Source organism: Anser cygnoides, chromosome 1 (assembly GCF_040182565.1).
Source record: "Anser cygnoides isolate HZ-2024a breed goose chromosome 1, Taihu_goose_T2T_genome, whole genome shotgun sequence".
NCBI classification, from domain to species: domain Eukaryota; kingdom Metazoa; phylum Chordata; class Aves; order Anseriformes; family Anatidae; genus Anser; species Anser cygnoides.
In genome coordinates, this window is record NC_089873.1 from 156,829,385 (window position 1) to 156,856,363 (window position 26,979).

General features: G+C 40.2%; 1 protein-coding gene and 1 long non-coding RNA gene across 2 annotated transcripts in view; both read right to left on the minus strand.

Moving 5' to 3' along the window:
- Positions 1-25,197, minus strand: LOC136788372 (uncharacterized). The gene is made up of 3 exons (XR_010827186.1): positions 8,565-25,197; positions 717-6,923; positions 1-295 (listed from the first exon to the last, which is right to left on the minus strand). It is a non-coding gene; the product is annotated as an uncharacterized lncRNA (long non-coding RNA).
- Positions 1-26,979, minus strand: part of HS6ST3 (heparan sulfate 6-O-sulfotransferase 3) — a 313,685-nt gene that overhangs the window by 251,928 nt on the left and 34,778 nt on the right. The gene's annotated exons all lie outside the window — the stretch shown is intronic.

Sequence of the window (26,979 nt, forward strand, 5' to 3'; positions counted from 1 at the left end):
AAAGGTACAAATTACACAAATAAACTAACAAAAAAGATTAATGATGCAATACAAACCCTCCTTTGTCTTTCTAATGTACATCAGTCCTTCTGAGAATTCCTGTCACTCCTGCCTCAACTTGCAAGGAAAAGACGACTGTGTTTTTTTCAGCGCATCTGTATTATGCATAATAAGACTAGTGTCAAGTACAGAATAATACAGAGGAATATTCTTGTTCTGAGAAATTGCAGTACGATCTTCACATTCACTCCATACAGTACTTCAGCCACAAGTATTGTAATGTCAAGAGTTATTTCTGTAAACGTAAAATGTAAACAGAAGATTTCAGATAAATGAAAGGCATCTTTTAAAGACTATGCATTGGAAATACTGTGCTATAACAAGCAGAAAAATGTCTTTTTACAATTATCCTAGACTAGAAACAGTACATGTACAAATGCTGAGAATTTTTTTCCAAGTGTTTGGAAAAAGATGAATGCGAGAATCTTGGAAATCCAAATCTCATTTTTTCCAACTATTTTCAAATGCTGACATTGATTAATTCTTGGTTGACTATCTTGGAGATATTCAACAGTCAGAAAGACTGTTTATATGACACAGGTCTCCTTCAGGGAAGCCCCAGCCAAGGAGATAAGGGCAGTAGATATAACAAGCTTATGAAACTTATGGTACTTGCACTGTTGCAATGTTTTAAGCATTACAAATTATACCATTACCTGGATTACATGAACTGAAGCGAACAGACTGATAGTCCACAATACAGCCTTCAGAAAAGCAAATTCACATTACAAGTCTCCTACAAGAGTCTGTAAAGTGACCTTCTGTCTGCCAACTGTCCAGTACAACTCCCTTGTAAGTGGTCTCACCTATAAATAAATCAATGTTATTTGTTTTGAGTTTTAGGTGAAGAGAAACTTTATTTAAGACAATACAGGGCAACATCTACAAAGAGCTGGAGTTCCTTTCAGAGCAACACAAGGAAAGCAAGGAGCACAGGTACCAGTGCAAAGGCTAGGCCTTCTTCAAATACATCAACAATAAAAGGAAAACTCAGGAAAATGTGAGCCCACTACCGAATGGATCAGGAACCCTGGTAATGGAGGATGCAGAGAAGGCAGAGATACCGAATGCCTTTTTTGCTTTGGTCTTCACTGCCCAGGCCAGCCCTCAGGAATCCCTGACCCAAGAGACCCAGAAGTCTGGAGAAAGGAGTACTTTCCCCTGGTCAAGGAGAATCAGGTTATAGAGTATTTTGGCAAACCTGACATCCACAAGTCCATGGGCCTTTATGGGATGCACCCACAAGTGCTGAGGGAGCTGGCAGACTTCGCTGCTAGGCACTCTCGTTCATCTTTGAAAGGCCATGGAGAAAAATCAGGAGAAGTGCCTGAGGACTGGAAGAAAGCAAAAATCACACCAGTCTTCAGAAAGGGCAAGAAGGAGGTTCCAGGGAACTCCAGGCCAGTCAGCCTCACCTCCATCCCTGGACAGGTGGTGGAACAGCTCATCCTGGAGGTCATCTCTAAGCATGCGGAAGACAAGGAAGTGATCAGGAGTAGTCAGCATGGACTCACCAAAGGGAAACCATGTTCACCCAGCCTGATTGCTTTCTCTGACGGGACAACTGAGAGGGAGTGGATGTTGTCTACCTGAACTTCAGCAAGGCTTTTGACTCTGACTCCCATGATATCCTCATAGGCAAGCTCAGGAAGTGAGGGCTGGATGAGTTGATAGTAAGGTGGACTGAGAACTGGCTGAATGGCAGGTGTCAGAGGGTTGTGATCAGTGGTAGTACTCCTTGTTAAGCCTCACCTGGAGAATCGTGGCCAGTTCTGCGCTCCCCTGTACAAGAGAGACGTGGTGTTCCTGGAGCGAGTCCAGCAAAGAGCTATTAAAATGATGAAGGGACTGGGGCATCTCTCATATGAGGAGAGGTTGAGGGAGCTGGGACTGTTCAGCTTGGAAAAGAGAAGGCTCGGGGGGATCTGATCAATGTCTGTAAGTTTCTGAAGGGAGTATGTCAAGAGGATGGGGCCAGACTCTTCTCAGTGGTGCCAGGCAGTAGGGTGAGAGGTAATGGGCACACACTGAAACATGGGAAGTTCCATGTGAACATGAGGAGAAACTTCTGTGCTGTGAGGGTGACTCAGCACTGGAACAGGATGCCCGGAGAGGCTGTGGAGTCTCCTTCCCCGGAGATATTCAAAAGTCATCCGGATATAATCCTGTGCAATGTGCTCTAGGAGACCTTTCTTGAGCAGGGAGGTTTGTCCAGATGACCTCCAGAGGTCCCTTCCAACCTCAACCATTCTGTGCTTCTGTGCTCATGAAACACTGAGGGGGGTTAGCTTTTGACAGAACAGCAGCATCCTCTATAGGCAACAAATGCACTTTCAGAAGCTTCTGTCCAAATTGCTGTTGCCTTCTCCCCTCTCCTTTAACGTGGCTATGAGGTGGCAGTCAATCCAGCACAAGTTGTAACTAGGGGACTGGAAACCTCCACAGGCATGTAAATGTTTATCTAAAAATATTCAAAAACACATTTTTTTAATCAGTTACCAGTTTTTCTTTTACAATCACCCATTCCTAAGGTGTCCCAAAAAGCTGATAATAGAGTACAGAGAGATTTAATAGGCTCTTGAGAAAACTCCATCAGCTACTTTGTTCCTGCAACAACAATCTAAAAAGATGGTTTAATTAGCAGTTAAAGTTTAAAGAGTTAAGCTTTAACAAAGACAGTGTAACAGTTTAAACTTTATTAAGGAACAAATACAAATATTATTATTTAAAGCAAGAAATATTTCTCAATTTATGAGCAAATATAGACAAGGTTAAGTAGCAGTTAGATTTTAAAAGCCCCATCATTTTTTGAAAAAAAATATTTTTGATACAATGCTGCCTCATTAGATTCAGAGGCTGAGGTAACTCTTTCCCAGAGTTAATCCTCAAGAGGTTCTTTCTGGGCTGTCAGAGAATTTTAGAGACACAAGACAATTCCACCACCCCTTAACATCTTGGTTCAGCTCAGCTCTACTTGGCAACTTTGCTTCTTGCTTCAAGTGTCAATAAGTTGTCTTAAAAGCCTGTTTACACACACTTTTTCTTTTTTAAGCATACTACTTTCAAAGTTGATTTTGAAGTCACTTTGGCTACATAGTGGTCAAAAGATGATAGTAGACTGCAGAGCAGAATCAAAGCCTTGGACAGGCACACTTCAGGAACAAAACAGCAAACATGCTGTTCATCCTTCAAGCAAGCTTGATCTCTCTCCATTTTTTAGTTGTTAACGGCAAAAATTTCCTTATGTTTCCAATTCAATTTCTTCTAGTGAAACACATACTGGATCTAAAAGAATAGGTCAAAGTTTCCTGCCTGTCATTTCCAAATTAGAGGCCATTTAAAACCAAGCTTTTTTCTTACTGTTTCAATAATATCACATAAGTATCATCTGCATAAAATCCCAATGAACTTTCTTTCACAGCAGTAATGAATGTCATCATAGCTACTTTCCTACTACATGAATTTCACTTTAAATTTTTAGTACAGCAATTACATTCTCAGGAAGTGAATTATCCTGATGTCTATCACTTTAGGCATGATGACTTTAGTTATGATAGAAACGACTTCTTTTCATGGGAGACTGCAGTAAACGTGCTGCAAGATCTCCTACTACAGAATGTTCTTGATATGATTAAACTGTTTTGATTTTCTATTTATTAAAACAAAGTGATTGCTGTTTCACCTCCCTTCTCATACCAACCAGCATCTCTGCCACACAAATCTAATTGTATTTATTTTACTTTATTTTTAAATCTCATATGTACTCCTAACAATCCTCCCACAATGAAGATACAATCTTAGTAACGTCAGGAGACAGACAAATAATCATAGCTTGTGAATAAGGATAAAATGCACGTTATAAATGTACATCAGGAATCAAGGGAAAGGATCTAGTGGTGTGATGGCATTCTTGTTAACTCAGGTTTTAGTGGTCAGGGTTTATTTTGACACACTAGAATTCTAAAAGGTCTCCCTTCCCTCCAGCCCCTCCTTAACTTCATACAGTTAACCACGAAGATAGCCATTCTGTGTATGCACCAAGGTTTACTTGCAATAGCAAGGGAGGAAACGTGATACTTAGTGGTACCAGACAGACATGAAATGAGAAAAGGAAAGATTCAGAAATTAAGATCAATTAATGTTCTTCTTTATGTGTTTGCAACTTTCTATAAAAAACTCAGAAAATTTCAAGTAAAGTATGTTTTCATAGTTAAGTGTGGTTGAAATGTTAAGCAAAACTGCTAGTTAGCTGCTCATATTTTTCCAGGCAAAACAAGCCAACTTACTGATCAGATGGAGCTCCTGCAACACAAGCACAGTTGGAAGAAACACTTTCAAACAGCATCCAGGATGAAAGTAGGATTTGGATTAGATATCCACTTCTCCTGTCACGTCATATAAATTACATTGCATACATGAAAAAACTAAAGACTTCAAATGTTGTAAGTTACTTGAGTCCAATGTATTTCAAAGTATTAAAAGCAACATTTTTAATTGAAAGACTAATTGTAATAAGAGTGAAGAAATTCTCTAGTTCTGTGCAGTTTGGAAACAGCTTTTAAAAATCATTTCTCTGAACAACAATATTATAGGTAGCATATTGTTGCTATTATATGTAACTTCACCTGTTCTGGCATATATTTACCAAGAATTATGAAGAAAACTGATAACACTACTAAGTTTAGCAGGGACTTCAGCTGTATGCATTAAAAATAAATAAATAATGTTTGCCAGTGATAAATTCCGTGACGAAGCCATTCAGACCTCTCCATCCTCATAGGTGGCTTACCTTAAAGTCTTAGAAAAGCATTTTCTGGGCCAAAACCCCAAAAACAATATGAAGCTATCACAAATCTCATGTCACATTATTTCATCTTCTGCAACGTGTATGCAATGGCTACGTGTTACTACAAGCAGAAAAAGCAGTGTTAACACAGTTCTTTTTTATACTGCTTTCAAACAACAACAAATTTATATTCTCAAAGATTTCATTTACTGTGTAAAAAGTCAACTGTAGTTATTGTATAGATTAAAATACTCTTTTGTGTTGATCGAAGTCTCTCTCTGAAGAGGGCTTATGCTAACACGTCTTGCTCCATGGAAACATTTCAACAACATCAATTACCTGCCAATCAGGGACCCCAACTTTCTTGGGATTGCTCAGGGTAAGCCCACTGTTTTCATTGCTGTTTTTCAAAATCTCTTCTAACTATGCAGACTGTCGACTGCAAACAACACAAAACACTCGGTACCCAAAAGTGAAAGGCAAAAGTTCTTTTTATGATAAACCAGTACAGCAAGCAGCTGCCTTTTTTTCCCCAGATGGATTTCTGGTAAATTTTCTTTAGCAAGAAAGGAATTCCACTGACGTACTACCTATGCACACAAAGAGAAATTAACACTAAAAATTAACACTACCCCTATGCTACGCACATTAATATGAAGAATTCCTTTTCTGTTTTTAAAGTTCCACAAAAGACTCTACGTGATTCTTAGGATGAAAAAAGGCTGAGCAAATGGGCAAGGCTGATCTGGAAGCTATTTGTCATAATGAAGCATGACACACTGCTAGTTAATGTATCAGGTAGTCTTCATCTTACAGACCATCCTCCAAAACTGCCTTTGCTAGAAAATGTTTCTGAAAACCTAAAAAATGTCTTCTGTGTTTAACTGTTGATAAACAAATCATCAAAAGCTACTCCATTCACTCTTGTCAAAACAATATACCAACACAACTAAGTATGATATGCTCCTTCAAGCAATATCTGGATATTACCCCTCCAAAAAAGTCATCCAAAGCCATGATTGTAAAATCTGAAGGGGTAAAGACCCTTTCCTTAGCACTATTTCAACCTTTTAACTAATTGCAAGAGAATACTCAGGACCACACATTTTTTTATCAGTTCATATTCCCCTCACAGCATCAGAGCTAAGAGAAAAAAATGTAATTCCTCAAGCCCCCTGCACGAATCCTTTCCATTGAAAAGTCACCTCACGTGCATTCTTCAGGATCTGGAAATTAGATAACCAGAAGAGGGTTGGTATGGGAAACATACCTGAACTGCACATTGATACTATTCTAGCAAATTTTATGGGTTTTGGATAAGCAGGGGGTTAATACTGTGAAACGACATGTCTAAAACTTAGTCCTTATTTGCAGATTTTATCCTGTTTATCCATTAAGCAAATAGCTCTATAAGGATCTCACAAGCTATTTCAGGTACTCCAATTCTAGTCCCATGATACGATAACAGCAGATTAGATAAGAGCACGAATCTTTAAAATAGAGAGCATATTCCCCATGTTTCAGCCACTCTGTTTAAGCAGGCATATTATTTTAAACCTCTGGTGCCATGCATTTGCATTCTGGAGGACCACCACGAAGTGAAGTGGATGTGTACCGCCCTCAGCCTTTTCCAGCACTCGCACAGCAGATGAAGAGTTTCAAACCAGGGCTGTTGCAGGTAGTCAGTCTGGGTATTTCTTCAAAATGCCACCCTCTGTTCCACAAGAAATAGGAATCAGAGTCCTAATTCTCACATTTAATTAACACCTCAGTGTGTCTACAGTTACACAGTGATGCCGGGGACACTTCAGCCACTGGACGTGTGAAAAGCAATGCAACAAACAAAAGGAATAAGTTCCTCCAAAATAAAGCAAAAAAAGTAGGCAAACAAGATATCAGTGTGAAAAATTTGTCACCAGGGTAATTCACCAGAGTGATGTGAGAGGAACTGGAGTCTCTTCTGACATTTTTCTGGCAGGTTCATGCGTTGATGGAATGGGCCGAACGCGCAGTATGGATATTACTTCTTTTAATAGTTTGCTAGGGTGAAGTGGTGTTTTGCTAGAGGCAACAAGAACTGAAGAGAAAGAATTAAAAATAAATAGGCCAGAACAAAGCATATTTTCAATTTCAGTTGGAAAACCAATGTAGCAACAATTTTCTCTTCTTTTAGTATGAAAAATAAATCTGGCAAATTGCAATGTCACCAAGGTAAAACAAAGACTAAGCACCAAAGTGTATTTGGTCTTTGCTTTTTTTCCATTATTTCAAGAGAAAACTTTTTGCTATATTGAAAAGTTCATTTACCTGTGGTGAAGGTACAAAACCAACATGTAAATCTAGTACATAATCAATCTCTACATTTTAGTTTCCAGTGAAATAAAATAAATGAATCTGCAGAACTATGCGAACACTCAAAGTCTCCAAAATAAGGTTCACATTTGCTTCATTTGCTTTCAGTGAGTAGGATATTGTTTATGCATTGTTTCATAAAAAGCATTTATTCCAAAGCATCTGTACACAGGCCCCAAAAAGTAGTACTTTAGGTCATGAAGGTCAAATAAAATTCAAAGATCAGATAAAGGGTAGATTCAGATTAGATATTCAGAAGATATTCTTCACTCAGAGGGTGGTGAGGCACTGGCACAGGCTGCCCAGAGAAGCTGTGGATGCCCCATCCCTGGAGGTGCTCAAGGCCAGGCTGGATGGGGCTTTGGGCAACCTGGTCTGGTGGGAGGTGTCCCTGCCCATGGCAGGGGGCTGGGACTGGGTGGGCTTTAAGATGCCTCCATTCTATGCTTCCATTCTATAAATAGATTTACAAGGGACAATAAACTATCAGCCCTAACAAATGTGTTTTGTATTTCGTTCTTAAGGACCTCAGAGATTGGAAATTGAAATCTCCAGGCAAAACATCCTGATGATTCACTGGTAATGCTGCTAAGTGTCTCCTAATCATTAGAAGAAAAAAAAAAATAAAAAGTTTTACTGCAATTTACTGCTGTTAATTCTTTGCAGGTCTACTGCAGATAAACGGAGTTCTTCCCCTCTGTACTCTCTACACTGCTTCTCATTTAGGTTATCCTAAGCATTGAGAAAACTTCCCTACTCTTCACTTCTGCTTTGGAAGTCACATAGTCCAGACCCTGAATATTCTTATCCTGCACCGTGTTTAACTGGTACTTATCTTTCCTAAATTTGGTGCCCAGAACTGGGCAGAATAATTACAGAATCATAGACTGGTTTGGGTTGGAAGAGCCGTCACTGAATTACACGCAACTTGTGATTCAGCTACAACCTCATACATTTTCTGAGGAACTGAAGAATAAATGAGTTATTCCCATACTTCGTTTCTGGGGTTAGCGTTAGCAGCTAAAGCAGGGAGTAGAGCAGAATCCTGAATCCTCACGTACTTCAGACCACTTCTCCAAACTGCCAAGCTCCTTTGAAATTCTAAAACTGTGCCCTCAGCTTTCCAGCAGAAGCTCACTACTATGTCACAAACATCCATAGCACTAAAATACTAACATCTGCTGTCTTCAGGCAGACAAGCATCAGGACTCCTTTCTATACAGTAATTCCCTGCAAAAGTAGAGTGCTGAAAACTGTGCTGGATACAGTTTGCAAAACAATTTTGGGCCTGACTTTCATTCCTTTCCTCTCCTCTAAGCCATTCTTCCTATGCTTACTTTGTAAACATCTCATCTCAAGAGCTTACCAGAGCTGACGTGGATGACATGTAACGTTTCTTTTCATACAGTCCTCAAATTTTGAGTCAGGAGACTCAAATCCCACCTCTGAAACTGAATCCTTCCCATCACTGAGCTCCTCATCTTTAAAGAGGAAACATTGACTTCTTCAGAATGGCTGTGCTCTGCTTTCTTCTGTTAGCTGGGTTTTTATTTCATTTACTTAACCCCAGCTGATCCTACTCACTTTTTGAAGTTCAAATTCTGACTTACCAAGGGAACTAGAGGGCTGATGGGATCACTCCCACTTCACAACCTTAAACATATGGGCCTCAAGGCATGAAAGTCACGTCACAGGTGATGTTCAGACAACATTATTCAAATGTATTCAATGTGTTTTGAGCACACAGCATTTTGCAATAGCGCATTTAGAAGAGGATCCAAACAGATTTCAATTTAAAGAAATATGGCTAGTACAGCCGTCATTCACCCTCTATAAAAGTACCCTTCATTGTAAAATAAATTAATATTTTATCTGTATTGTAAATGGTTTTGTTGTTCTGAGTACTACCTTCCCAAAACATGATATAATTAGGTTGACTTCAGTTGATCTTCAGGTTACTTAAATCCAGAACCTTGGAAGATAAGTAGATACTTGGCTCCTAGTGCCATCAAAAGCCCTTGAGGCAACCAAACACACTTGAAAATCTGAGCCTAGGTCTCTGATTCTCAGGTCCCCATCTGTGGAACAGTGACAACGTTTCCTTGTTACTTCCCACTGTATGAGAGCAAACATATCAAAGGCTGCAACTAGTCAGATGTGATGATCAGAGGGACTATTTAATCACTTAAATGTTTGTATTTTCTTTTATAGACATCAATACCTCTAAACATTTGAGCTTTCTCCAACAGTACATTTTTATGCAATACAAGATATATATTTACACACCTTTGTTTCTGAAAGCTTTGCTTTTAATGCATGCACAAGTGCAGCAGGAACAACAGTAATCAATTTGATTTGGCCTTATGAAACAAGTGTCATTTTGATAAATGATCCTAATTAAGCTGATATTTCAGGTATAAAGTGTATTGAGTTAATGTGTTGGCACCTCTCTAGTTATAGTCAGACAAGTACAGATGTTGCAATAAAGTAGCAGTAGTACATTATTAACATTGCAAGTCACTCAGTTTGCATTCGCTGGTTTGATCAAAGCCACACAACTCAGCAACTGAAGGAAAACGCTGATTTTAAGTTTTAATTATTCACCAACATACACAAGTAGTAGCTCCAGGAAGTTTCAAAGCTGTAGGTCATTCCCCGATGAACCCTATCCAGCATGGAAATGATTAATTAGTCTAGCAGCAGCACGGTACTTAGGGCAGAGAGACACATTTGTTTAGAAAACCTTGCTCAAACAGCAAAAGACGAAACCTGTGTTTCTTCTCTTTTACATAAATCTAATTACAGGATGTCCTGTTAAGGCTAAAAGACATCATACATTTACATAAATCTAATTACAAGATGTCTTGTTAAGGCTAAAAGACATTATACACTTTTATGCAGTGCTTTCTTACGCTGTGGAAGAGGCTTTGATGCGGGGCATACGGTTGGCAAATACAGATTTGTTTTACATTTAGCAGTGGTAGTGGGTAAAATAACACTAATCATCTGTCTGAAGTCAAAGTGCTGCTATATGTTCCTCCCTTTTCCACCAAGTCCCTTGTAGCCCCAACCTAATTTATTGCACTTATCAATTTATGCAGGCTTGCAGCTGTACTTACTACCAAAACACAGCTCCCTTGTCGTGAGGCACCTGCCTTCTCTCCATGCCTCCCCACCACAGGGATCACAGCGCAGGGGCAGCGTGCGGCTCAGGCACCGCTGAAAGCAGCTCCGATGCACTCAGGTGAGAACCCACGAGCACCCCTGAGGCTCTCCAAGCACTTCTGTCACTGCAAGCTGCTGGCACTCCAACACGAGCTGGAGCTAACTTCTGTGACAACCCAGATCCCCCCCCCGATCATCACAGGACTCCATGTCATGTCTGGACTCAGCAATAAGCTATCAGCCTACCGTGCAGCAGGCAGCAACGCGACCTGAAGGCTCCTTCCCACTCCCAAAACACACCTCCTCGGAAACCCTTCCAGAAGCACAGGGGCTGAAGGGGGCGAAGCACACCCTATCTGCAACAAGTTTCACAGAACCGTGTGCCACGGCTACCCAAAATCTGGGCCTTTAGAAACTGCCTTCCTTTCTTTTACTGAGTTCGGCATGCCAAAAACAAGCACGTGCTGAAAGTAATTTCTGATGTTTCTTGTATCCAATTACGTGTCTCCTCAGGGGGGTTCTCTTGTGAGAAGCCTGAGAGAAATGGTTTATTTTATTTTCTTCCGAGCCACAGAAAAGTTCCCTCTGGGGTATAAAAGATTCTGTTCTTGATATCTCCCTGTCAAAGAACAGGGTATTCTCTTCTAGGTGTTTACGCCACAGAGGCTTTCTCGATATTAGATCAGCGCTTCCATATTGTAGGCCACAAGGTGGGGATCAGTCCCCGTGGCTGTACCATCATCTTTCAGGCTGACACATCAACTGAGCCGGTCTGGAAATGGTACACGGGCATAACAACAGAAGAGCATGACTTCGGGCAGCCACGCTTCTGTCAGATTTCAGATAACTCAATGCAAAAAAAAAAAAAAAAGCACACAAGACAAAAATTCATACCTCCATACCACAGTGAGAACAGCCACAGAAGGAGCAGAGCCAGGGGAAAATAGCAATAAAGCTGAAAGCGACAGCAAAATACTCTTCTCTGATTGCAACACGATTCAACATTCAGACATCATTCTAGGAAACAGGACAAATTATAAAGCTATCTTCTTTATGAAACAACATGATCAGTAGTATTCCCAGTTTCAACAATTCTAAAAACTATGTATAACCACAAAATAACTGTGAGAATAACACGACAATGTCACTTTTAGGCAGTCATGTAAGGACGTACTTAATTTGCTCAGTTTTCCCATGACTGTATTCTAAGAATCTTTAGCCAAATAAATAAATAAATAAATCCATAGCAATAATGATCTGGGGCATGAGGAAAAACATACGTCCTGTTACATTTCTCTCGGAATCACAAGACGGAAAGGCTGTAGGTTGCATTGATAACAAGTCTTTGCAGGAACACAGCGTGCAAACAGCCAGAATACACATTCAGGCAGTTGCGGCAGAACTAAACATATCCTTCAACTATGAAGCCTCTTTCTAGCAGATACTAGTATCTGACAACTCTGCTTAGGTTTGAAAACCTCTATCAGGATTTCAACAACAGGAGCAAGTCAAATAAATGAAAAGGACTATAGTGCTGCATATTCTCTTTCTCTCGCTCGCTAGAAAATCCTTTCTGACTTGTCATTTTGCATTTATAGCACAAATACAAACGCCAGACAAGCACTAGAAGCCTATGAAAATGCTCATGCCGTTTTGCAGGATTTTTTTAATACTTCAAAATGAAATGGAGTTTTCATTTTCTGCAGGTTTATCAAAAAGACAGGGTATCTAAGATGGCCATAAAGTCTTGCTGGATGGGAGAGGACCATTAGGAGTCAAAGATCTTGCCTCCCTCACAGCCAATGCTCCACTATGGACAGATGTCAGAGGGCAGTCAGATAGGTCTGGATGCTTTGGGGTCCTTAAGCACCAGCATGAGAGCCAAAGAGATTGTCTCCTGTGCAAGAACATAAGCAGTCATAAGGCAAATGACATAAGGTGCGCAGGACACTTGTACCCACTCTTTAGAGAGCTGTTCATGCTCACTCTTGCCATCAGATAGGGAGCTGCAGAGAAATACAAGAGAGAAGGCTTCCAGAGCACAGATTTCTCAGTCGTTCAACAGCGCCAAAACACTGCAGGTAACAGCAGGTGGGGTTAGCTGTGCTGTTGCTACAGTAATGACAAATGCAAGGATTTCCAAGAGTTTGATTACAAAGATGGCTCTGCCTCTGGAATCTCAGCAAAAACAATCAGCCCTTGTTAATTTTAGGAAGTCGAGTTTTATCCAAGCTGTGAAGAGTACCTTCAGATAACTGATGTTTTCTATGCATCAAGAGTATTTCTTGGTGCTTTTCTTAGAGGGCCTGGTCCTGGTTACAGGTTTGCTTCCTGCAAGAAGGAGCCACTCCATAGTAGGTTCTGCCAGCGGTGGTGACACCACTGCTGATGCGGGGAATTAATTATCGCCACCAACCACCCCACTCAGCCAGGGGCACCTGCAGACAGGGACTGAAGGCAGCATGCCATTCCGGCGTAGAAGCTGAACATGGAGACTGTCTCAACACCACAAACCACTGTAACGAGAAGAGGCTTCAAACTGCTCTGCTGAGGATAAAAACATTTTTACTTCCCAGCCCAGCATGGGTTACACATTCAGGCAGACGCAGGACCTCGCCTGGCCCTGAGGCAGGGATGGTGCCACTCTGCAGTGCTGGAATGAGGCCTGCAGAGAGGAGACAAGAAGGGTGAACCGCTGATCAAAATCAAGGACCTTTTACTGACACAGTCGCTGTCAGTTTTGCAGACAGCAGCTAGCTAAAGCCTCAGAAGAAAAGTATTTTCCCCAAACAACTGAGTCAGCCAAGGTTCCTGTGGCCTCTGAAAAAACGCAGGTGCTGGCAGGTCTCTCTGAACTTCCTATCTCCACTGAGAAGGTCCAAGACACCCAGCGTCCAACAGGGAGAATGCATTAAGGCAGAATGTACAGCTTTCTGTGGCTATCCGTACAGGAATTAAAACAGCATCTAAAAGACAGGAAGCATTGAAGAGTCTGATGCTTTGCTGTGGTAACAACCTGGATAACACCTTTTTAGAGACAAGAAAATAATGCATCTTCTGCCAAAAAAAAAAAAAAAAGTTCAAATAATACAAGAGAAAAAGGAAAAAGTGGAACACATCCTAGTATTATTCTAGCAGTAAAGCTACTGAAGGCCAAAGGAGGAAAACAAAATGCAATTCACAAGTGAAACACACAGTTAAAAAGTTCATTTGTTAAAAAAATAAAAATGAATAAGATTGTAAAGATACAGCAAGAGAGTTTGACACTTGCAATCTAGAAGAAAACCATCTCTGCACTAAGTACCACTCTGAGCAGTTTCTAAACAACGGGCTATTATTACCCCTAGACTTCTTTACAAACCTCCTCTTGATTTCTTCCCCTCTCCAGGCAGCTGAATATTCCTGCACTAGTGACTCAGAAGCATGAACGCGCACGGGTTGCAATCCATTTTACTGCACCATCTTGTGGTTAATAGCAGCAGCCACACGGAGAAGGCTCCCAGCAGCGCTGCCAGGCCTTGACAAGGCTTCTGCCCTGCACCACGCTTTTGGGATTAAAACCGCCTGTCAAAGCACGTCGTGGAAAACCGTCAGTCTCCCTGTCCCAATAAAGGGCAGAAAACACCGCAGTGTCTCAGCTACTGGGTGCTTACCTGGTTATGCAGCAAGTTTTAAATAGCCTTGTCGGCTTGTTTCCTTAAATCTGTATTTGACTCCCCTTTTCACCCCATCAGGCCCCCTACAGAGAGCTGCACTGCCTCAGGCATTACAAATACAGCAGAAGCCATGCCTGACCAAGGTCAGAGACGCAGGGTTAGACTCTGAACACGGTGGCACATGGTATCGTAGAGGGTTGTGCCACCTTTCGCAGGAATTCAGGTCCGACGTGCCAAAGTACTAGTTTAAGCAACCTAAAGCACAATGAATGGCTCCTTGAATATTCAGCTAATAGAGGAAACTATGGGATGTGTGCAAATATCCACAGACCCTGGCTAACACCGACTGCAATTCCCTTGTAGAAACTCTTGCACGTGTATGGGGACAAGGACAATTTTCACACAGATACTACATCAGCATGAATACCATTTAAAAATCAGTCCAGCTTTTCGTTTTTCCTGTACCCTTATACAATACTGAAAAAAACAAACAAGCAACCAGCGTTCCTCCTCACCTATTTACATGTGTTTTAATGCTGTTTTTGAGAGCTTGTGTGTTTTTTTTAAATGCATACAGGTATGCTGCTATACAGGACAGTCACGGGGATGAAAACTAGTGAGCGCTTCACTAGACCAATCGATACAGTCTTACAGAGATGATCTGTTATATGACTATTAAGGGCCATTCAAATAGTTAATATTTGGAAGGCATTTCTGCTTTGCAACTGAATGACAAAAAGCTGCCACAGAGTTTAATATTTTTCAATAAAATCACTTTATTGATATTTTGTAAAGTTTTTTAAAAAGTATTAGCTTCCCAGGAGCAGAGAGCTACTAACTCCTTGCGATTAGTGACTTTAAAACATTCTCATCTCCTCGAAAACCATTAGCCGCCAAAATATTTATGCACAAGCTGTTACAAAAGCCACTTTCCTAAAACTAGATAATTTTACTCTTCAGCAATGACAAATGAAGCAGATACCAGTATAAATGAAGAAAATGGCTTAAAAGATCACTAAAGGGAAAAGGAGGGAGAACCCTCACTATTGATGATATAAATGAAGACCCCTTAATAGGCTAAGTTTTAAATGGCATAATTATTCATGCAAAAGTTACTAACACAGTAAATCTGTATAAATAACTTTAAGTGTTCTGGTGCTGATTCAGTAACACTTAGAGCCGTCAATGCAATTACTAGCTGTTAAACTTGACTAATGAGCTCTCATTTAAGCAACAAGTACAAATGAAAGAAAAATGCTCCGTCTTCAACTAGGCGGATTTCTTCCTCCTTAGCCACAACGGCCAGTTAACAAGTATCAGCACGGCACTGCTGCTTCACAGGGTGATGCCTCTCGGGTAGCCTACTACCTCACAATCAACTTCTATCCCCCAGGCTAGCTGCCTGCAATTACTTCACCGACAATATTCAAACCACTCCGTCAAAACCTGTCATTACTCCATTGTGTTTATGCTCTGCACAAGATGAAGAGCATGGAGCTCCTTCAGAAACACCGGTATTTCCTTTCTAGTCATATCAAAACCAGCAGCACAAGGCACTGCTCAGCCCCATAGCAAAGGCACTTAGCACCCTCCTGCAGCAGCAGTAGGTATACTAGGTATACAACAGACAAGACAATCATTAAATAAAAAGTTTCCATCACTACTCCATAACAGGCTAATTTGCTTCGTAAAATGAGTCTGTGTCTTAGATATTTCTTCCTAGATTTTAAATCAGCATCCTTGAGGTCATATCACAATGCCTGTACTGTCCAAAAACCTGCAAAAAGCCAAGGGGAATAAGTTTATATTTAAAATTTATTTAAAATACTGTTTTTAACTAACTGAGCTGATACTACATTTAACATTATTAAAACCTGTTAGAATCTAATATAGCTAAAATCTGTTTTTATAAAGTTTAAACACTGCATTAAAATGTAGTACTTCTACTATAATTGTGAAGTTGCATCAGCATCTGGTGCACGTGGAACTACAAATTCACAAGGAGGTATGAGTTTTGCCAGTAGCATCCCCTTCTGCAGGATGAAAGGAGCGCTTTTTTCATTTTATTCAACTGTTTCCACTCATTGCCAGCTCCTTCATAATTAAGAACCTGACTGGGAGTTGAAGTGGCAGGAGAACTTTACGCACTTCCGCGTGAAGAATGAGTATCTCAAGGTGAACATGACAACAGCCCTTACATGCACACACACATATTCACAGCAGCATGAAAACATACGTCTGACAAAATCACTACAAGTATAGTTTCAAGGAGACTTTCATAAAAAGAAGTGGTTTTTAATAAAAAAAAAAATTTGCAGCTTAATTTGGGACTAAGAAGAGTTTGAAGTGGAAGGAATACACACATGACAGACACTGTTAAGATGTGCAGAAATGCACTGCGCTACTTGTTAACTTTTTCCACAAAGGTAAGAAAGTGAGGGCTTGGTTTCATCCACTAATAAAAAGCATATGTATGATCTTACATCTTAAAATATTTCTATTTAATTTCACGCCATCATTTAGCTTTGATGAGCAATGCATACATTTTGCATCCAAGTGCACAGCACAGTTAATAAGACAAAGTAATTTTACAGCAGCTTCTCCATTTAATCAATCCGTATCAGGTTCCAATATGGGTGTAAAGACAAGATTTGTTACTTCGACCGCTATCTCTGAAATACAATTAAAACCTCATTTGCTGAAAAGCACTTTGCGACATACATGAAATTCGGGATCTGATGGACATGCGATTAAATAAATTAGACTTGCAGAATAGTGGAATAACTCCAAATGTTAAGAAATGCATTTAACATAAAAATAGCTTTTCAGAAAATCAAATGCTGTGAAGGCATTTTCAATCTAACATTAAAAAGAGCGTCTGAATGTCAGCACACTTCCCTCAACTAAAAGCCCTTTCACTCAAGGAAGTGGCACCATTACTTCCTTTTCTGGCCCACTCTTGACAGATGTTTGCAAATAATCTTTAAACACCGTCTAACAAACTCTTTACCTAATAATTCCAGGATCTGGATTAGGATGAAGAACCTTTGCATACATCTTTGGGGAAAAGATATGGACCTAAACATCTAAAATAAGGCACTTCAAATATCTTACCTCATGGCCCTTCCCTTCATAGCCCATATTTGGTTAGATCTATCGCTTTTGCTCTTTTTTTAAATAAGCAGTGTATTTTATTTTTGGCCCTTAAAGTCCTACCTGAGACAAGGAAAATCCCTAGAGAAAACTCGAGAGATGAAGGTTCAAGCCTGCTGAATACAAAGTTCAGAGGTACTTTGTTAAAGGAAGTCCGCGGTTCCTTATTGCCACATATAGATGCGCAAACTTCTGGTACTGTCACTTGTGATCCTCCCTACCGCCCCCTGTAGCGATTAGCATATCTGGAAAGGAACAAGGCATACATGTGGGAGGACGAGAGGCTCTGGATTCCAAGTAGTAACTACAGCGAATTGAAACCACAAACAACTTCAGGATTTTTTTGGTCTATGACATAATTTTCATTAGCAAACAATTAGACTTAGATTTCCATTTTGGTATGAATTTCATACTTCCTCTTCCCTGAATTTGGCTTATTTAGCTTATACGAAGGACATAGAACAAAAGTCTACATTAAACACATGAAAATGCATTTAGGCGAGTAATTGTCCAGAAATGTATTATGAAAATATAAGTCTATGCACACATTCACTATATCAAATTTAATATTAATCTTCAATATCTACAGAAAGCAACTATCAAGACAAATGATTTCCAAATGGGTAATACATTCCTACCCCTTAATTCTTTCTGACAGTACTGAAGGCTCCTTGGAGTGAAAATTTAAGCTTTTTATAGACCATTACAGATTATAAATTCACAGTTATCAAAAAAGGAAAGAGACAGCTCCTGTATGAACCGTTCAATGAAACTGAAAGTGCAATTGCAGTTTAAAACAAACATGATCTAAGAAAACAAAAATAATGGATGGGGGAATAATAGGAAATACACATATGCATTCATGCGTACACGCTATGTAATACTTATAATACAGATTTACTTATACAGTGAATCTGTACAAATGCTGACATCAAAGTTATCTCAAAGAAAGGTAGCAAAAAAGATCTAATACAGAGAGATTGAAAAGAATTAGAATAGTTTCCTTCAAAGAGGATCAAGAGCAAACAATAGCAATCTACTATCTTATTAAAAAGTTACGAGCAAGCCTCTGTGGTCTATGTGCAGATAGTTAATAGATACCCATCTGTTCTCCATACGGAAGAGGACAGTCAGTAAGTCAATAAAAAGCCAACAAAAGAAGTGGTAATAGTACAAAACCATTAGGCGCTATGTAAGATTTCAGAAACGATTGCCAAAGTTAGTCAATGTCGAAACTGAGAAGGGACTGGCATTAATGGATTTGTCACAATTAATGAAACCGAGGTGCCCAACTGCTTATGGAAGAACAGAATTGAGGAAAAGACAGCATAATAGCATCCCATACTGACCCTACAGTCTTTTTTTCTTTTTTCTTTTTTTTTTTTTTTCTTTTAAAGGTCTGGTAGTGGCAATAGCTAGCTAGCTGTCACCCGGACAGACCAGAGGATTTCATATGGTATGGCAAACCTTATTCTCCTGTATGCTTCTCAACATGTCAGTGTGCATCTTGCTAACAATGATGTAATTCCCAAAGATAAATAGACTAAGTTGCATATGTGACACTAAAAAAACCCTCGGATTAGAAATACACCACTAAAAATGTAAGCTATCCAGCCAGTCTGCCGTGATGTACTAATATCATACAGAGTCATTTCGGTTGGATGGGACCTACGGAGGTCACTGAGTCCAAACACCTGCTCAAAGCCGGTCTGAGCAGGCAGCTCGGGGCTGTGCCCACTCGTGAGCATTTCCACGACTTCACGTGGCAACCTGATCCACTACTTTGGCCAGCCACATCATTAAATTAAGTCTCCCAGTCTTCAGCCACAACACGCCATGTGCCTTGCTAGCTGCCAAGCCCTGTCCCTGGTCTCCGGGTCGCTGCCGTGCCCCTTCCCTTCCCTCCAGACTAAGTGACCGTCAGGGAGCTTTGCCATTCACTTTGCTTGCACCCACCAGTGCCAAGGCTCCCACCTAGCACACAAGCCCACCCAAATGCCCCAGACGGCCACCACCCAGCACCCATCAACACACCAAACTGCTTCATACATGGCCCAGGAACCTGCTTGTTTTCACTCACGTAGCAACCTTGAAATATAATTAACAAATGTGGTTACGGGAGCAGCTTCTGTGCAAAACAACTGAGAGCAGTCCTGCATGTCAGAGCCCTGCAGGTAGCAGTGAAACTCACAGAAAAGTCCCTCGTGGTTTAGCACAGCTCACGGAGATGGGGCAGACACAAAATGTATTTGCTAATGATGCACAGACAGCAGGGTCTGAACTTGGTGAGCAGGATCCTCCCTGCTCTGACATACATGAAAAGAGTTGTGTTTTTTTTTCAATGTGTCGCTCAAGGATTGCCTCTGGCTTTCTGTTGTATGGCCTTTTGTTTCAAATATCAGCTGCATTTAGACCTCAGCCTGTAAGCTGCTCAGATCCTGTGTCTGGTTGGTAGGATTGCTGCTTGGGTGGCTGGGACATGCATGAGACAGAAAGAGCAGAAAACAGGATTCAAACAGAAAATAAGGGTGGAATGTGACACACAGAAACAGAAGACAATAAGAATAGCAAGACAGTGGCATGGAAAACCAGGGAAGATTCTGGGTATTGCCACCAGGAAGAAAAAAATGGTAGGTGGAAAAAAGAATAGAAAATTAAAAAAAAAAAAAAAAAAAAAAGACCAAGAGGAAGAAGAAGAAGCAAAATCTCTGGGCATAAAGTAAATTAGACATTTTTCCAGTATCAAAATTGATTTACAATGCCACACATTAAGCGATGTTCCAAAACCAATTTAATCTTTACATTCTCTGGACTAAAGGAATATAGCCTTCTTTTTTTTTTTCCTTGATTTTTTGAGTCTATTTCTTCATGGCAAAGGGATGGATTAGTCTGAAACTTTCAGGGATGAAAGATTTCTCTAATGCTTTTTGACTCCTTAAAGCTGTATGCCTGGTGTTTCAGCACGCATGCTTCTCCCCAAAAATGTAACCTGTGAAAACTGGTGAATCCTAACTGCACGTTATGATGCCAACTGCTACGACTTAACAGAGACACAATTTCATATCGCTGTTGATCTGAGTGTGATCCAAAGCTGCAACTGTATAGGATATTTCTACAGCTGATAAGCTCAACTGATTGATTGCAACCTATGGCACTCATCAAGCTGGCAGAAGAAGGAACTGTCTCAGCTCTCCTAGCCCCAGTTGTTATCCTCTCACTGCTTTCCTTCCCTTATACGCAGCTGCATGAACATAAACACAGCTAATTTTAATCAAGATGGTTCTCCAACCCAATTAATTTCACAGCTACGCAAGCTTTGGGAAGCTGGGGAGGAGGGAGAGAGAGAAACAAGCACTGGCGCAGTGCTTGAAATGAGAGAGAGGAGCACAGGACTTCTTTTTGAGAAAATGCTAGTTTATCTTGGCTTGAAGTCTTCTGCTGTAGTTTCATAACCATTTTAAATCAGCTCACAGGACTACCATCTAAACACCTACAAGTCCTCCAAGACAGTAAAGCCACAGTGGTATGTTGTACCACAGCACAACCCGGTTTTAAAGATAAAATGGTAAAAGAGACATCTTGTACCACACACCTAGTCCCGTAACAATGCCTCAGCAGCTTCCTTGGTTTTAAAAATAGAGGAGCTTTTCTGTGCAAGATCACATTTCCAGAAACAGCTGTGAATAACTCAACGTGTGCTGGAAGTGACGGCTTCTATTTCTACAGAAGCTGTACGCATGGACAGCCAACTTCCCAGACTGGAAAGACAAGAAAGAAACTGAATAAACAAAACTCATGTATAATATAAAACCCACATAAATTAGGCATAGTGGATTATGCATATTAGGCATATATATATGTACATATGTACATATATATGTATATATGTACATATATATATATGTGTAGTGGAGAGAATAAATGTCAGTGATGCTGCCCACCGAGGAACATGGTGGGCAGCGTTCATGCAGATTTCTCACCTGGATTCAGATGCTCCCTTTCGGACCTCGTAAGCCCTACCTGGTCTGGTTTGTACAGAAGCTGTGCAATCAGCACTCTTTCTCCATCCGTGGCTATTCTGAAGCTGACACAGTTTAAGTTTTAGGGAAGCATACAGGTTACCACACCCAGGTCCCAGGAAAGTCAAGAACACACTGATCTGAGAAAGCAAATGAAGTATTTGCAAGCGCCAGTCAGTACTTACAAAGGTTTTGCTGCGTTGTAAAAACCCGTTCCTCATGCAGTCATCGAACTCAACCCTCGCTGCATAGTAATCAAGCAGCTATGTTGGTACTGCCCACACTAGGTGGCTAACGAGTTTGAACAAAGTGTTGGCTTTTCCTTTCCATATCACCGCTGCCTTCGGCACATGCAAAGATACACCAAATGTTGTCCTGCAAGCTCTGTCACCACTACGGGCTACCACAAATGAGAGGGAAGTTAACAGATAAGAGTTACAGTGACATTTACTGCACTGGGGAGCCAGCCCACCCAAATTTCTTACAAACAGAGGTAAACACAATAAAATACTGCATTCTAAGAGTTTTACTAGATCCTAGTACCACAATATAAGAAAACACTGCAGGATAAAACTACAAAAGCTTCTCTTGCGATGGGTGTTTCACTACAGAATGAGACAACAATGAGATCTCCTCAAAGATTCCTGTAACAGCATCCTTAACATTTCAAGCACCTGAATTAACACCGTGTAGGACTAAAGTTTTAATTAGGCAACAGTTTGAGAGATGTCAACTACTATAAAAAACTGCTGTGGGCCTCAAGGGCTTCAATTAATCTTTCTTTCTATATGCTTATACATAAAATTAATTTATGATGATCATCAAATAAACGCCTGCTATATTTCAATATCTTTTAGCTATATATTTTTAAGTGACATATAATTATTTTCAGAAGATCACAGAATCACAGAATCACAGAATCGAAGGGGTTGGAAGGGACCTCAAAAGATCATCGGATCCAACCCCCCTGCCAAAGCAGGTTCCTTAGAGCAGGCTGCCCAGGTAGGCGTCCAGACGGGCCTTGAATATCTCCAGAGAAGGAGACTCCACAACCTCCCTGGGCAGCCTGTTCCAGTGCTCCGTCACCCTCACCATGAAGAAGTTCTTTCACATGTTGGTGCGGAACTTCCTGTGCTCTGTCTTGTGGCCATTGCCCCTTGTCCTGCCCCCACAAACCACTGGAAAGAGGTTGGCCAAATCCCTCTGTCTCCCACACCTCAGGTATTTATAAACACTGATGAGATCCCCTCTCAGTCTTCTTTTCTCCAGGCTGAACAGACCCAGGTCTCTCAGCCTTTCCTCACAGGGAAGATGCTCCAGGCCCCGTATCATCTTTGTGGCCCTCTGCTGCACTCTTTCCAGGAGATCCCTGTCTTTTTTGTACCGGGGAGCCCAGAACTGGACACAGTACTCCAGGTGAGGCCTGACCAGGGCAAAGAAGAGGGGGAGGTTCACCTCCCTTGACCTGCTGGCCACACTCCTTTGAATGCACGCCAGGATCCCATTGGCCCTCTTGGCCACGAGGGCACACTGCTGGCTCATGGTCAACCTGTTGTCCACCAGGACCCCCAGGTCCTTCTCCTCAGAGCTCCTCTCCAGCAGGTCGTCCCCCAGCCTGTACTGATATGTCCAGTTGTTCCTTCCCAGGTGCAGGACTCTACACTTGCTCTTATTAAACCTCATTTGGTTTCTTCCTGCCCATCTCTCCAGCCGGTCCAGGTCTCGCTGAATGGCAGCACAGCCTTCTGGCATGTCAGCCACTCCTCCCAGCTTCGTGTCATCGGCGTACTTGCTGAGGGCAGACACTACTCCCTCAGCAAGGTCGTCAATGAAGATGTTGAACAAGACCGGACCCAGCACCGACCCCTGGGGAACGCCGCTAGTCACAGGTCTCCAGCCAGACTCTGCGCTGCTGATCACCACACTTGGCCAGTCAGCCAGTTCTTAACCCACCTAACTGTCCACTCCTCTGTCCCATACTTTCTCAGCTTTGCTATCAGGATGTCATGGGAGACAGTACCGAAAGCCTTGCTAAAGTCAAGGTAGATGACATCCACTGATCTGCCCCCGTCTACCCAGCTGGTGATGCCATCATAGAAGGCAACAAGGTTGGTCAAGCATGACTTCCCCTTGGTAAATCCATGCTGATTACTCCTCATAACATTCTTCTCTTCCAATTGCTTGGAGATGACATCCAGAACGAGCTGTTCCAACACCTTTCCAGGGACAGAGGTGAGACTGATATCCATGATAGATATCCATGGCATATTCAGAGCAGACACAAAGACGTTTTATCACACACAAAAAAGGCTGTTCTGCTGTTCAGAGTGGTATATTACAGATATAGAAAGTTATTACATCATTCAAACAAATCCTTGATTTTCTAAGATGTACTTTTTGCACTATTCACTCTAGCTTAAGAGAATAATGCTGAAATTCACAACACCAATACTTTATTAGTTGTTTGATTTGATTGGGGGGGAGGGTTAAGGGCTATTTCATTGTTATTGATTAGGTGGAGTAAAAGTTTAAGTTCATTTGTTGGGGTTATTTGTTTGTTTGTTTTAAATAAGAGTTAGGAGGTAATTCAAACACATTTTGCAGACTATGTCAACGTACAGTACTAAAACAGATCCAGAAACACACAGGCCAGTACACATAGAAATAAATGTATGTACCACAGATGACTGTATACGTTAAAATTCCCAGAGAATTCACCTTTGTGAATAAGTAAATGTTCTACAAATAAAGAATCACATGCCAGAGAGCCTCAGAGGTAGACACAGGCAACAGAACAGTCCAAAGCAACCTCTATAAGCTGATTACTCTTGAGAAATACAGTAAAAAAATAAAAATAAACTTTTAACAGGAGGGTTCCTGTCCTAGACCTCTTGGACAGATCTCCAGACATCCTTCCCAACCTCTGTGACATGAAGAGCCACCCATATGATAAGGTTTTAAAAAGCAAATCACAGAGGGAACAAATGTAAGGAAACCATATACTGTAGAGCGGACAAAAAAAATCAGAGTATGGTTACTTGTTCATAAACACACATTCACATATCCAAAGTGAAAATCACAGTACTAAGGTACACAGGTTACACATATCCACAACTTTGTGGTTTCTTTCTCCTTCAGTTACAGCACACGCAAACCTGGAAAGCTACTTCAACAGTTGGTTAACATTATGACAACATAGTCACAGAAGGACCTCATTCCAATGACTTTTATCTGTTTTAAGGTATAAGAAAAGGCACTGACCATCCGTTCATGACACCAGCAACCACAATCAGCTTTTTGTACTCCATGGGAACAGTTAAAGACTAGCCAAGGCATTTTGATTGATATGTGCAAGTGACTATCTTGAATCAAAACCACTGCTTTTTGAAAAAAACACTAGCTCCAGTTTTGCCTCAGCCTTCAGCAGGATACTTAAGTGACAGAAATACAACAGCTCCATAAAACAGATAAAACAGACTGAACAGTTGGAGTACCTTCTTAACCTTCATTCAAAACTCATTCCTTGACTATTAAACTGTTTCCAATTTATTGCCCACCGAGTCAGTTTACTTCCCACTGAGGTACTTTTTAAAAACCCATTCCATTCCACGGTGTCAGTTCCACTGAGAATGGACTTCAATACTGATGCACTGATGACTTCATGCTATCATATGCTATCACTTTTATTTTAATTTATAACGTGTAAGTGTCTAAAATACAGTAAAGGCAAAAGACTTATCAGAGATTGTCTGTTTGTTTTAATCTTGTATGAAAATCTTGTGCTTATTATTCCTAATATTTATCAACTCTGCCATAACATTTCAATGAAACTTCTAGGAAAACTATAAATTTTTGGCAGTCATGGAAAGGTATAAAAAGAGCCAGAAGATATAATGCTATTGTTAATGAAATGGAATTAGCTCCTCGTGAGTTCACGCAAACTATTTTACTTTAGCATGACTTCATTACCTATATTTATACTGCTTAAAGAGAAGCAAATGTTCTTTGTAAGCTTATTCCATTAAAAAATAAAATTAAAAAAAGAAAAAAAAAGAAAAAAACTGAAAATCCAGGTATGCTATGTACACGTTATAAATCTAGAAGATTATTTGGTCAAATTACTTTTCCATGCCTTTTATGCAAAGAAAGTTAATCTCAAATATTGTTTTATATATTTAAATGTTAAAATGATATTTAAATTTAAAAATAATAATGATAACAGTTTAAGAATGGTCTTGCTGGTCTTACTGGAGATTCAATATGGATGAGTAGGAAAACAATGGAAATACTGGTTGTGGATAGTATAGTACTGCCTCCCTGAAAATTCTCTCCGCATCCAGTGACTCCGCCACAGAAGTGTCACAGGTACCTGGGATGCCTTTGTATTCGGTGGCTCATGATTTTAGATGCTGGTTTCAAAACCAGCAATGCCTAAGTTTCTTTACTAAGTTATGTCTCTGCTTTTTCTCACAATAGTAAGAACAGTCAATTTTAAAGCCACGTAAAGGATACTGAAACAGATATTTTCTTCTTAAGTTACACCAAAGTCTTTATTCAAACTCCGGGAAAGTTTACAGCTGGATAAGGTGTTTTTAAAGAAGCTATGGGTTACTTCCCAGTTAGATTGACTCTTAGAGATAAAAACCTTTCTTCTTTCTTGAAGGATTATGATGGTAGTAAAAAAGTCCTTTCTACAACAGACATTTGAAAATGTTTTTATCTAATGATAAGCCGTTCTATAATAATTCCACGATGATACTCCACAAGAAAATAAAATGTTATAAATACAAGTTGACTTGATGTTAGAAGTGATTACTTACAACGTTTCTACCAGGCAAGAAATAAACTACATGCCATTATTTGTGCAACCCCTAATCAAACACAGACCAGAATTTCTTAATAAATGACAGAAAGAAAATTCTAGTTGGTGAAATATAAAACAAACATATATATCATAGTCTTTAAAATGCAAAAGAACTGGAGATGAAGATTATGTATGAATTAAATATGACAACAGATTACCTTTCCAGCACAACCAAGCCCTCAAAAGAAGTGTGCCTTCAAGCTCTGAAAAAGACCGTAGAGTACACTTTTTCTTTTTTTTTCTTCACACTCTCCTTCACTCCTACAGCATACCCTTAGTAAATTCGTTTATCGCATCATAACAGTCAACAAGTGGCTAAAACACGATGAATGGCAGGAAAGCTAACTGGTATGTAGAGATTATATGGAAGAGGGAGCTAGCAGAATAACTTATTGAAAATATAAAAATTTCAAATAGTAATTTGAGCAAGACAATGACTCACTACATTCAGCTCAGTTTGTCTGATCTGGAGAAAATGGATCAGTGTAGTATTCAGAAGCAAAGAGAAACCATGGAATTTAATTTAAATGTTAAGTTGCTAAGCTAGCATATTTCAAAAACCACACATTTAACAGCTTCACATATATGAGAATTATTTTTCTGACATTTCAGAATACTTAAGGTAACTAACCTCTTTTGCATTTTTTTCTAGTTATACATGAGATAAAGTGAGGTTTCACAGACATTCAGATTAAACTTTTTTTCGCCAACTTTACTTTAGTTGTTGACAATGCACAAAAAGGACTTTCTATCAATTCTCAGATGAACTCTGTTTCGGTCCAAAGTTGTTTTGAAAAGAATACCCCAACTAAAGATAAACCCATCATTAAGCATGTATGCTATACGTACAATTCTTTAACACAAGACACAGATCAGATACATACTGAAGTATCTATTTGCTTTGGCTATTCATTTATTCCAGTC